This window comes from Meleagris gallopavo, chromosome 1 (genome assembly GCF_000146605.3).
Source record: "Meleagris gallopavo isolate NT-WF06-2002-E0010 breed Aviagen turkey brand Nicholas breeding stock chromosome 1, Turkey_5.1, whole genome shotgun sequence".
NCBI lineage: Eukaryota > Metazoa > Chordata > Aves > Galliformes > Phasianidae > Meleagris > Meleagris gallopavo.
Genome location: NC_015011.2, coordinates 112359565 through 112372035, shown reverse-complemented (window position 1 = coordinate 112372035; position 12471 = coordinate 112359565). Strand labels below are relative to the sequence as shown.

The 12471-nt window shown below is 54.1% G+C and overlaps 1 pseudogene; it reads left to right on the top strand.

Moving 5' to 3' along the window:
* The first annotated feature begins 1660 nt into the window (after window positions 1–1660).
* Window positions 1661–12471, top strand: LOC109370556 (annotated as a pseudogene).

Here is a 12471-nt window from a genome sequence, read left to right as displayed (position 1 = left end):
GAAAAAAAAAAAGAAAAAAGAAAGAGAGGCTTAGCTATAGCAGGAACAAGGGCTAATAAGGTTTCCCCTTGTAGATCTGTTACTGTATTTTACCTTTAATCATGTCTCATATTATTCCTCTTCCTGGCTTCTCTCAAATTCAGAGAGACAAATCACCACAGACCTAAATCGGAGGCCCTCTAATAGATTTTTCTTGTGCTTTCTTGAAAATATGGAGTTCAGTCATTAAAGAAAAATAACATATTAATCTATTTTGCTGGCAAGTCCAACTACAGACCTAAACTTGTGACAGTGCTGAATATGTCACTCAGAATCTACATAGCTGTTCTATTAATGTAATATATTGCCAGTTCAGGAAAGAAACATGGTAACTGACTCAGACATCAATCTGTATAGCATATAAATGCAAATGTTTTGCTCTTCCATCTTATACCAGCTCTAGTTGTTCTGTGATTTTATAAATGTAAGCAGATTCTTCTTACAGCTTAATCCTCTCTTGGATTCGCTTCACTGACCTTTTCCATAAATTGATCATCTTTCACGGTAGTATGGCATTAATTATTATACCCCTTTCTGCCCACTATATCCAGAAAACAAAACACTATAGAAGCACTAATTACTGCTTTCTAATTAAAACTGAACTGAGGATTTAGCCTCATTGTTATGTATAAAAAACCAGCATGTGTGTTGCTGAGTGCAGAAGGAACTTTCTGATCATTTCTATGTAAATCCATTAGTTTAGGAGTAAAAATAATTAAAAATATTGCTTTTAAGAAATTTAACACTTGCTGTCCTTCTCCTCTTATCACAGTATCACAGGAGAGATTTTTCAGCATTACCCTCTTATTAAGTCTCTCTAAAATCATATATGAACCCTTAAAAATCTGTCACGGAGTTAACTAGGTCCATCTATGCCTGTGACAGGAGGGCAGTAGGCCCCTGGGCCCCCTCCGGCCCCACAAAATGGGAAGGGAAAGGGAAAAGGGATAGAGAGATGGGAGATGGCTCAAGGCGGGGAAAAAAAAAAAAAACCAGCGGCAACGATCTATGGAGGAAAACTTATTTTATTAACTATGATGTTGGAATTCAAGATAATACAATATCATACAATCTAATTGAAATTGAGACTAAGACACTGAATAAAATAGGAGAGAGTTCTTGAGACAGAGTCAAATCTGAAAAGCTTGGGACGGCTAGGAAAGAACCCTCCAGCACCCACTGCAAGGCAGTAAGAGACCACCCAACCAGGAAGAGCCAGATCGCATGACTTCCACGATGTATAGGGACAGGTACCTGGAATTAGAACTTTAACACTTTGACTCCCAGTGCACTACATGACGTTATGATGTGGAATACTGAAAACCAAAAATCACAAAACCATGACACTCGTGGCAGCCTCCCATGACCCTACTTGAATAACAACAAGTGGATGGTGGTCTTTTTGTTTGATCTGATATGGTGGAGACTCCTTAATGTCTCTGACACATGCCCCTGGAAAACAGCAAACTCTCTGGAGAGGCTGTCTGGGTAGCTGGTGGGGGCCTCAGTGCTTCCTGGTATGGAGACCTCAATCAATAAGACAGTATCAGGTAACAGTGCCCAGCAGCTGCTCCCTGGCAGGGGCTTTCCCTCACCTGCCAAGGTGATTCCCTGCTTCAGCATGGAACCGGAACCCCAGAGCCAAGTGCATCACAAAGCCCTCTGTGAGGAGACACTGCGGTGTGATGTCACAGTAGCTACCTCATATGCCCTTGAGGCAGCGGTGGGAGTGGTGGCTCAGTCCGCTTGTGGGACGCGCAGGAAGTGAACCCAGAGAGAGCGTTGTGTCTATCTGGAGACATCCTGCTGTTATGGAGCGGCTGAGAGCCCTTCGAGGTGAGGTCCCTCCACCTCTCTGGATACCGTGACGCTGCCTGAGCACCTGTGTGCCACCAGTGTCTCTTTAAGACATGCCAGCAGCACTGTCCCTGCTCTACTAACCACATATGTGCCAGTGCAGCCCACCCCACACTGTGGGGCTGGAAGAGCATTTCTCCCAGAGCTGGCTGGATGCTTGGCCCTGGCTCCAAGCAACACTGGTGGCAGTTGTTCTGCTCTTTCCTTCCAGGTCTCTTTGCCTGTGTGGGCTGCATGCCCAGATGTACACGTCGCAGGGAGAGAGGCAGGGTGGAAAGCCCTGTCCCTGCCTGTGCCGTGACTTTACTGCTGCAGCGTCTGCAAGATCAGAAGGTGAGCTGGGGACGTCCAACCATCGATCCTTGCCATGGTTTTTGTCCCGTGGGTGCCAGGCCCTGGCAGCACATCAGCATAGCAATGGGTGGCAGTGGGCAAAGCGAGCGTGACTGATCTTTGTCCCCAGGGTGACCGAGCGCAGGCGTACTGCGAGCTGGAGCACGTCCTGAGGGAAGATGACAGCCGCCCACCGTGCGGAGTGGTGAACCGGCTGCTGGCAGAGGTGTCCCAGGACCTGACAGCAGCCCAGGTGAAGGGTCACTCCCGAAGGCAAAGGGAGCCGCCTGCCTGTGCTGGTGTTCTGCTGGCGGTGGCTTAGCCCTTCCAAGGGAAGGGCTCGAGCAGTCTCCTGTGCCGTGTGTCATCAATGACTCTTTTTCAGGGCGTGACGGACAGCATGAGGACAGCTGCCAGCAATGTCCTGGTGGCTCTGGCCCGGACACACTTCAGCTTGGTGATGGCCGAGCTCCAGGGCCACCTGAAGGCCGCAGGGGAGATGTCCAAGAAGTTTGTGCTCGTCACCCTGAGCAAACTCTTCAGCGTCTATGGTAGAGTGCCCTCAGTGTCCTGGCATCTATAACAACCGGGCAAAGGGGTCTCACCCCTCTGCACATGATCTGTGTTGAGCTGGAGGATGCAGGGCTGCAGCCCCTCCTCCCTCACTGCCGGTGCTCTGACCATGACCCTTTCCTTCCTCTCTGCAGCTCCACAGTGCATCTCCTTTGTGTGGCTGACGCTGGCTGGCCTGCGCAGTGTGGTGGGCCAGGTGAGGAGTGGCCAAACCTTGCGCATCGCTTGTGCTGGTGAGTGCCAGCCCCAGAGCAGGTGGGCTCGGGACAGCCCTTGCACCTCACCCTGCTGCAGACTTTCACAGGCTCCCTTTTCTCTCTCTCTTTTTTTTTTTTTTAATTAATCATTCCTTTTTTGTTGATGTCACTTTGTTTTGTTTTGTTTTTTTTTTCCAGTTTTGAAGCAATGGGTGGATGGAGTCAAGATTCACTTGTCCTTTGGAAAGCACTGCCCCTGGCCTGCCACAGAGAAAGATCAAATCTATGAGAATCTTCACCAGCTCTTCTTCTCTGTGGTGAGGAACTGGCAGGACTGCCAGGAGGAAGAGGTGAGCACTGCTGCATTCCCAGCCCAGCATGGCATCGGAGACATCCATGTTGGCAGCTCTGTCTGTGCCCAAAGGGCTGAGAGCAGAGGGGTTACAAGATGGAGTGGGCTGGCTCTGCAAAGGGCTCGGGGCTGGATCTCCCTGCCGGGAAGCAGCCACATGTCACAGCACTGTGGCAGGGAGAGCTGGGGATGAGGGTGTGGGGAAAACCTGCCTGCTCTCCAGAGCAAGCCCATCTCCTGCTGGGCATGGGGGAATGGGGAAGGGGAAAGGAAAGCCCTCTCTGTAGGAGGGCAGACCTTCAGTCTTTTATGCTGGGCCTCTGCCATCCCTCTCCAGGACAAACAGGCCGTCCTCGGGGCCGTGGCTTCCATGATGGCTGTCCTCCTGCAAGAGGAGCTGCATCGAGAGCACGTCTGGGAGCAGCTCCTCTGGCTCGTGCACTCATGTCAGGAGGTGCAAGACACCTGCAGGATGGCCAAGGTGAGATATTGTGCAGGGCTCAGTGTGGATGTGGGGCCCATGAAGTGCCATGAGGGGTCAGGGGGTTGCAGGGAGGAGGCTGGGAGCCCTTGGAGAAAGGAGGAATAGGTGTTGAAGGGAGGTCTGAGGCTTCCTGAGTTCTTCAGTCAAGGAAGGAACAACCCAGACAGGAGCCAGAACGAAGCCAGGAGTCACTGGGGCCCATCCTGGGAATGGGAGGCTTCACCACCACGGGGCTCTGAGTGCCTGAGGAGCTGTGTGCTAACAGCCAGGGGGACCATGTCCAGTTTCATCTGATGGAGGAGAAGAGGGCTGCTGGGTGGGAAAAGCTTGCAAATGATGCCCAAACAGGGCTTGGTTGAGAGCAGAGAGACTCTCATGGTGCTGCTGGGAGGAGGGGACAAACAAGAACACCTGTGTGGGAGCTTCTCCCAGCAGACAAACCACTGCAGAACAGTTTCTCCGCTCCCAAGTGGCTAGATGTGGCTTCAGCCCTTTCTTCCTCTCCTGGTCTCTTGCAGAGCCTCACTATCTTCCTGGAGGCCTTAGAGGGAGTTGAGTCTGCCATCCCTAAGGACAAGTTTCTGGCCATCACCAGTGCTGTATTCTACCAGGTAAAGGAAACCTATCCTTGTGCCCACAAAATTTCCCTCTTGGCTAAGCCTCAGAAGGACTGCAAAGCTCCAAGCCCCTGACTAAGGCAGTTCAGCCTTAGCTCCTGCATGCCCGAGGTTGCTCCAAAGTTGTGCATGTGCCCCCAGGGATGCTGTGGGGCGGGCTGGGTTTTGTCTGCCTGTCCTCTTCCTGAAGTGCCAAGGGAGACAGGAGCTGGCAGCACAGTGTCTTTTCTATCGTCAGTGCTGACGTGATTTTATCAAATGGACTTTGTTCCCACAGCTCTATGATGACACCAAGCAGCACAGTGAGGCTGACAGAGCAGAGCTGACCCACTGCATCATGCTGCAGGGTAAGGAGAGGAGACTTGGTGATGCTTGGAAGTGCCCTGTCCATAACCTCTCTCGCAAACCTCACGAATGGGCGTGAGTTGCTTGCTAACCAGTGCAGGATTTCTTCCCCACAGCCCAAATCTGCCCAGAGGCAATGGTCCTGTTTCTGCAGTCGCAGCTGGGCGATGAGTGGGAGACCGGTTGTGTGGCAGCCCTAGGTCTGCTCAGTGCTCTGGCTCGCTCTGATGGTCAGTACCACGGGTTGGGATTTCCAGGGATCCCTTTTGCATCTGGGTTGTGCCTCCACTCATGCTTCTACGCATCTCTTACAGAGCCCGTAATGACAGAAAAGCTGCTCCAGGTTGTGGAGGTTGTGCAGCATTTGTGTAGTGACCCCAGGCCCCGGGTGAGCTGGTTTGGGAAAGGAGAGCGCTGTCGGGGTGGTGATGCTGCTGCCAGCATGGGCAGGGCTGGGGTGACCACGGATGTGCTGGGGCACTGACCACATGGTCACGTTGGCTCCTGTGGGGAAAGCAGGCAGAGCGGAGCAATCAGGTCCCTGTGCTGTGTATGGAAAGCGCACAGCTTGGTGCTAAGGCCTGGCCCTTAACTCAGGAGCCAAGGCTTCTTCTCTGCTCTTGTTGTCTCTGCTCATGCCCAAAGGGCTGCCCTGATGAGCAGGTGGCTTCCCTTGACCTTCTGAGCAGGAAAATCACACCCACAATTGATCTCTGGCAGGTGAGGAGGGCCATTCTGCATTTTGCCAATGACCTGCTCAGTGCTAACCCCTGGAGCTGCTCAGCCTGGGATGTGGTGGGGCACATCTTTAGCGAGTTCAGCCGCGCCACAGGAAGAAGGGTAAGGACAGTGGGCAGCATTTCCTGTTGGAAGACCTGTGCTGCTCAGAGGCTGGCACAGAAGCACCCATGGGGCCATACCTGAGCCTCCCGAGAGGCTCCTGAGAACTGGGAGTAACTGGTGTTTCAACAACACTGTTGTGCAGGCAGCCGGAGACCTTTCTGCTCAGGAAGCCCAAGAAGAAGGAGCACTCCAAGAGCTGTGCATGGACATCCTGGGGTCACTGGATGTCTCTGAGAGAAGGATCTCCAAAGTAAGTCACACTCTGCCCTGCTGCCACTCCTTGCCTTTGCACCACATGTTCCTCGTCCCATTCTAACACCTCAGGTCTGTCCTCCAACGTGCTCTGAAGCACACAAGATGCAGGGAAATTCACAAAGTCCTCTTCATCTCTGTGTGGAGGTAGGAATGCTGACATGCTCAATTGCCTCACTCCCTACAGCTCCTGTGGCCGCGGCTGCTGCTATTTGTGGTGCCAGCCCAGTATACCGGCATGCTTATCCCGGTCTCCCGCTGCATCCGAGCTCTGGCTGAGAGAGGGGACCCGATGGTGCGGGACATGGAAGAACTGGATCCCCATTTCCTCAGCTCCTTGTTTCAAGGTAGGAGCAGAAGCTCCCCCTGTGAGCTCTGCTGACCTGTGTTAGCACCCAGAAGGGACAGTGGAGTACACGTGGCGGGGCACAGAGTGTCTTGGAGTCTTACTCAGCACTTCTTTCTCCTTGCAGGCCCACTGCTTACTCCCCAGACACTGCTGGCACGCCTGTTGGTGAGTAGATGCTCCAGAGACCAGTGCCCCAAGCCCTGAGGAGGAAGCAGCATGGCCATGGGCAAAGCTGTTGGCTGCTCCTTGCACATCAGGACAGAGCCAAGCTGCTTCCTTCCTAGGGGGAAGCCACTGCTCTTGCTGCAGAAATGACCCAGCTTCTCCTTGCTCTCGTTCAGGTGGTGGCAGGGAGTCCTGTTGCAGGCAGCGAACTCCAAGCTGCTGCCTTACTGCTCATCCAAAATCTCCACAGCAGGATCCACAGAGCTGTGGGGGCCATGTGGGCTGCTGAGATCCCCCTGCTGCTGCAGTGCCTCGAAGGTAGAGTGCTGGTGGGATGGGCGAGGCAGGGGCATAGAAGTGTAGGAGTGAAAGAAGTGTAGGAGTGAAAGGAGTCTTTCCTGCATAGGAGTGAAAATGCAGCTCTGCAGCATGGCAGAGGGGAAGTGTTTCCTGCAGCCCAGTGCTTGCTCTGCTGCTGTTCCCATTCCAGGGAAACAGGCAGTGAGGCTGGGGGACCTTTCCGCCTGGGGATTTGCCCACTCCAGGACATGGATGGGCCCTTCATGTCCCCTAAGACAGCAGTCTTGGAGCAGTTCTGTGTTCCTGTGGGGACAGTGTTTGTGGGGAGGCACAGGTCATTGTATAGGGGGTGTGGGTCCCAGCTTGGCAGTGCCGAGTGCCCAGGCCAAGCAATGTTTGCAGCAGCTCTTCTTTTGTGCTTTGATCCCAAGTAAGGGTCTTTTGCTTCCTATTGCTGTGCAGGGAAAGATGAGAGCTTCCCGGACACTGCAGAGTGGGAGCGCCAACTGCTAAAGGTACAGCATTGCGGGGAGACACAATGCAGAGAAGTGCTTGCCTGCCACAAGGAGCCCCACTCCCATATGAGCCACCACGGGACAGAAACAGCCTCTCTGCAGCACTGCCTCTTCCTCTTTGTCCCAAGACCAAGGGAGGGTCTTAGGAGAGGAGCAGCAGGCGGCTTTAATGGAGGGAATTCTGGGGGGAGCTGGGAAAGGGGCTGTTCTTCCAGGCACCTGTCCCCAGAAAAGGCTGCGGCAACTTGGGAGTAAGGGAAGAGGCAAAGGGCAAGGGAACATTGGCTTTTCCTGTTCTCCAACAGTTCCTGAGGGCATCGCTGGACACCATGGAGGATGAGGCCTGGACCAAGGCCCTGAGTTGCGAGCTGAGCCGGCAGCTGAGCAGCTGTCCCAGCAGCTCTGGAGAAAAGGTGAGCACTTTCCAGCTGGTGCTGGGGCTGAGGCTGGTGCTCTGCTCACACGGCCTGCTCACGCTGCTTCCACGGCCTGTGCCCTCCAAAGGGCATTTCCCTGCAAACTGCCCAGGGGCTGGCTACAGATGGGCCCCGCAGCTGCTCTCAGCAACTCCCAGGGAGCGTGGGTCCTTCCACCTGGCCCTCCCCCCACAGGTCAGGCTGCTGCCACATCTCAACTTCTTCCTTCTCCTCCCACATAGTCTTTCCTGTACAAGGCTCTGGGGACCGTTCTGGGAGCTTGTAAGGAAGTCCTCCACATCCAAGAGAAGCTGCTGCAGCACCTGGCGGAAGCAAAAGCGGAGGAGCCATCTGAGGCCCAGGTGAGGTCTCCTTTCCTCCAGCTCCTGCGAGCATCCCCACTCTGTCCATGGGGCAGAGGGCTTCTCCTAGCTCTGCTCTGAGCCTTTTGATCTCCTCAGTGCTGCCATTTCCCTCAGGCGACGACTAGCTCGGCCACTGTGGCTGGCTTCGCCAGTAGGTTCAGGCCTGCACCAACTGCCCCTTGTTCTTTTGTGCAGGGAATGATCTCTCTTGTCAGCCATGCTGCTGAGAGCAACTTCCACACAGTCCTGGACACACTCACCATGTTTGCGTCCAGGCTGTGCAAAGGCTGGAATGTGAGGATTTCCAGGCACAAGAAGGTAAAGTGTTACGGGTTTCCATCTTGGCATTCTTCTGCCTTATTTTCAGAGCAGCTCCTGCCTTGGGAGCCCAGGTGCATCACGGGGCACTGGGGTCTGTTGAGTGAGTGTCTCAAGGCATTTCTCCTCACACAGGTGGAGCTGAACAGCAAGAGAGCTCATGCTACACGCAGCGCTCTCATCCTCGCCCATGGCAGCTTGGCACTGCAAGCCTCCAAGGAACAGCTGCTTGCCCGCCTGGAGGGAGACATCGTGGGCAACATCCTGCTGCTGTACAGCTGCAGCTGTCGGGTGAGAGCTCAAAACGTGCCAGGGTGTCTGACTGCCCAGCTGCAGCCCCTCCATGTGGGGGGATGCTGAGATGGGCCTTCTCTTTCCAAGGGTCCCTTGGGGAATGGTTTGTGCCCAGATGAATATCCAAGCCCTTCCCTTAGCATTGCCTCCACGTGTCCCCCCTTCAGTCCTCGGCCCTTCCCACAGTTCAAAGAAAGTTTTTCTCTCTTGGGCCTCAGGACTTGCAGAACAAGCTCGCGCTGGTGCAGAGCATCACTGACTTCAGCTCTGCCTTCCATGCTATGGGTGGCTCCGCCTGCTTTAATACCTCTTTGAAGAGCAAGCTGCTGGAGATCCTGATGGTGAGTGCCTAGAGACTAGGGCTCTCTGCAGCGGAGTTTTGGGCTGTGCCACGAGGCTAGCTTCCCTGGAGGCATACATGTCTCCCTCAGCCACACATCTCCAGCTGATGGGGACCTTGGGTGTTGGCAGGCAGTGACTAGGCAGTGGGCTGGGCAGGAGCTGCTGCATCCTGCAGTACCTTCATGGAAAATGTGAGAGTGATGGGGCGGGTGCATGGCAGTTGTGTCTGTGTCGGGGCTGGGCGGAACAGCTGTTGTGTGCCCCTTGCTCACTTTGACAATGTCTTTCTGGGATTTGCAGGACTTGCTGAGGAAGTATTACTTGGGCACCCCTGTCTCCCCAGTGCCCCTCAAGGTGGTTCTGGCTGTGGAGCAGTTGAGGTAAGGTCTGGGATTGCAAGTCAGGATGGTGGTCCCCGTTTTGGGTAGCTCCTGAAGGCCTGGAAGGGGCAGGGGGTGAGGAGTTCCATCTACAGTAGAAACGGCTGGGTTGTTGTGCCCAGTGAAATAGAGGTTCCGGGCAGGGAGAAAGGCCCCTGGTGCTCCTGTACCCTGGCTGGGAAGAGAAGGGAGACGTGGGGTCTCCTTCCCTTCAGAGCGGGAGGTGGTTCACGGAGTGGGAGGTGCTGCTAGGGAGGAGAAGCGTGCTGATGGAACTGAAGACAGTGCTCAGCAGCATGAGCTGGGGGTGTTGGCTTTGCAGCTGTCAATTAGGAGAAAGTCAGATATTGTCTGAACCAATCTGGAGAGCACGGGTGAAGGCTCTTTCTGCTTTCTCTTCCATTTTCCTCCTGTCAGCAAGCTGAAGCCCTCTTTAGAAAGCAAGGACATGCATGAAATTTTGGTTCTGTGCTGCATAAACATCGTTACACACCCTTCAGCAGAGATGATGCTGAAGATCAAGAAGTCAGAGCAAGCAGCTCAGTACTTGCAGGTAACCTGCCGTAACTTTCCCGGCCACCTCTCAGTCCGAACCCTACCTCAGCATACACAACCTATGCTCTGGCAGCAGCCATGATGCCACACCTCAATCCCCTCTTCTGCTTTCAGCTTCAGCAAACATCAGTGAAAGCTCTGGGCCGGCTCATGACAGTCCTGCTTGAGACAGAGCCCACCAGTGGCTTCTTTCAGAATATAGTCCATGTGAGTACTGTGGGGCAAGGGAGAAAGCATGGTGCCTGTCGATAGCAGGGACAGAGATCTGGGGACTGAGAGGATGATTAAAGGGGGAGAAATCTCCTGCTAATGGGCCAGTTCACTGCGAGCTCAGAAATGGGCAGAGAAATGGGTTCTGCAGGGGGAAAAGCAGAAGTCAGCCCCTGGCAGGCCACAGTTGAAGAAAAGCTCCTGGGTGAGGAAGCAGGAGTGTCTGCAGAGAGCGGGGGCAGCAGTGTCAGTGTTCAGTGAGGTGGGGGGGCATGTGGAACCACAGGGCAGGCCCTGAGGGAAAGTGCCAGGAAAGGTGGGACAGAGAGAGGAGTGGCAGGAAGGGAAAGAAAATATGTCCTTGGTGAGACAGATGCTTTCCTCCAGGTCCTGAAGAAATCAATGACATCAGACAACGCGTGGGAGCGCAAGAGGGCCCTGCAGACCTGCTCCCAGATGCTGGCTGCTTGTGAAGAGCTTCGAGTGAGTAAAGAGCCCCAACACATGCCCCCTGCTCCCTCCCTGGTGCTCCTGAGCTGGAAGGCGAGCTCCGCCCAGCTGTGCATGCTGTGTCACCCATTGCGTGGGGAAGGCACAGGCGAGGAGAAGCTAGGGAGAGCTGGGGCTGCCTACAGCTTTGTTCCTGCCTCTCGCCACTGCAGAGAGGAGATGCCTGCGAACACTTTGGCTCCTTGGTGGGATTGCTGGCTCCACTGACATGTGACCCCATGCCCACATCCCGCCAGTTGGCCGCCACCTGCCTGAGTTCCCTTCTCCGAATTCAAGGTGAGTAGAGCAGGCGTGCACCAGCCCTGTGCTCTCCTCCGCAGCACTACCAGAGCCCTGTTAGTGCCCAGAGGGCTGGGCCCTGTTTACAGGAGGGAGAGGCACTGTGCACAGCTCTCTTCTTGTCCCCACCCTGTCCTCTGTCTCTCCCCCATGGACAGCAGTTCTATTTCCAAAAGCATGACTTCCCTTTTCTCCTGTGCTCTTTCCAGCCAAGGCGGCCAACCGAGTCATCGAGACAGGAGACATTGGGAGCCTGTGTGAGCAGCTGAATAACTGCAGTACCATCGCTCAGCTCCAGATATCATCCAAACTGGCAAGGGTAAGTGGACCCAAAAAGGGGTGGTGGGATCTCAGTGCATAGGCTTCTGCACGACCCTATGCAGCCCCCAGCCTCTCACACCATTTCCAGAATGAGCTGTCACCCTGAGACCGCTTTTCTCAGCAAGTAGTAGGAGGCTCTGAGCTATGTCTGTCCTTCAGGCGCCCCGTGCAAGGAGCTGAGTCCACGACTTTGTGTGTGTGTGTGTGTGTGTGACCACGTGAGTTTATGTGCATGTATGACTGTGGCTGCTGGGAGGTAGGCTTTGCACGTAAGCAAACACCATTGGTGGAGAAGCTGAGAGAAGGCTCAACCGCCTTCCGTATAAATAGCAGGGTACAGAGAGCAGGAGTGCTGTGATTGCCGCCTGAATGAGCGGCAAGCTGCTGAACTAAGAACGTCCTCAAGACTGCTTTCTGTTTTGAAGAGCTGCTACAGAGCAATGATGAGTTCTCTCCTGCTTTTCTTTTCTCTGCAGATCGTGTGCAGAAACTTCCCCCTGGAGCGCACTGCTGACTTCCTGATGGCCATCAAGGCGACCTTGCAGAAAGGCAAAGGAATGCGCGTGCGTGCAGCTGGGAAGTGGATGATCACCTTCCTGCAGATGTACAGGAAGGACATCTGTTGGAACGTAAGAGACTTTCTTCCACGTGTCTTGGACTTCTTCTGGCTGTTGCACTATGCCTTGTGCCGTTTGCCTCTTGTGCTAAAGAAGCACAGACTGAGTGCAGAGCCAGGGCTTGGACAGGGTGGCTGGCATGCAGTTTAGGCTTAGGCCTTGGCAGCGTGTCAAGAGAGCAGGCACTGCTCATGTGCTGAATGTCCATGGTTAGGCACTGCAGAGTCAAGGATGCAGCAAGTCGTTCTTTCTCCTCCTCCTTTCAGGTGCTACCAATCCTCCGCATCTTGCGCAGCTGCACATCGTCCACATTCATGCCCTTCCTATGCCAGACTGTGGTTATCCTCATCCGCTGTCACAAAGAGGTTGTAATTGACAACATCTCCCGGCTGCTTGATCCCACAGACAGGTACTGGCACTCCTGCCTTTGCTGTTGCTGCGGTCCCAGTTGTAGCTTGCCTCTGTCAGAGGGATCCTGGGAGGAAGCAGTTTTTCTTTTTTCTCTCAAACTGTGTTTGAGGCAAAAATTTCTCAGTCACAACTTGTGACTCTCCTTTTTCTAGTGAGATGTGGAGGAGAGTAAGAGAGTTTTGTCTAAAACGGTGGGGCTGATAGAAGAGAGAAGAGAAGATCACAGAATCAC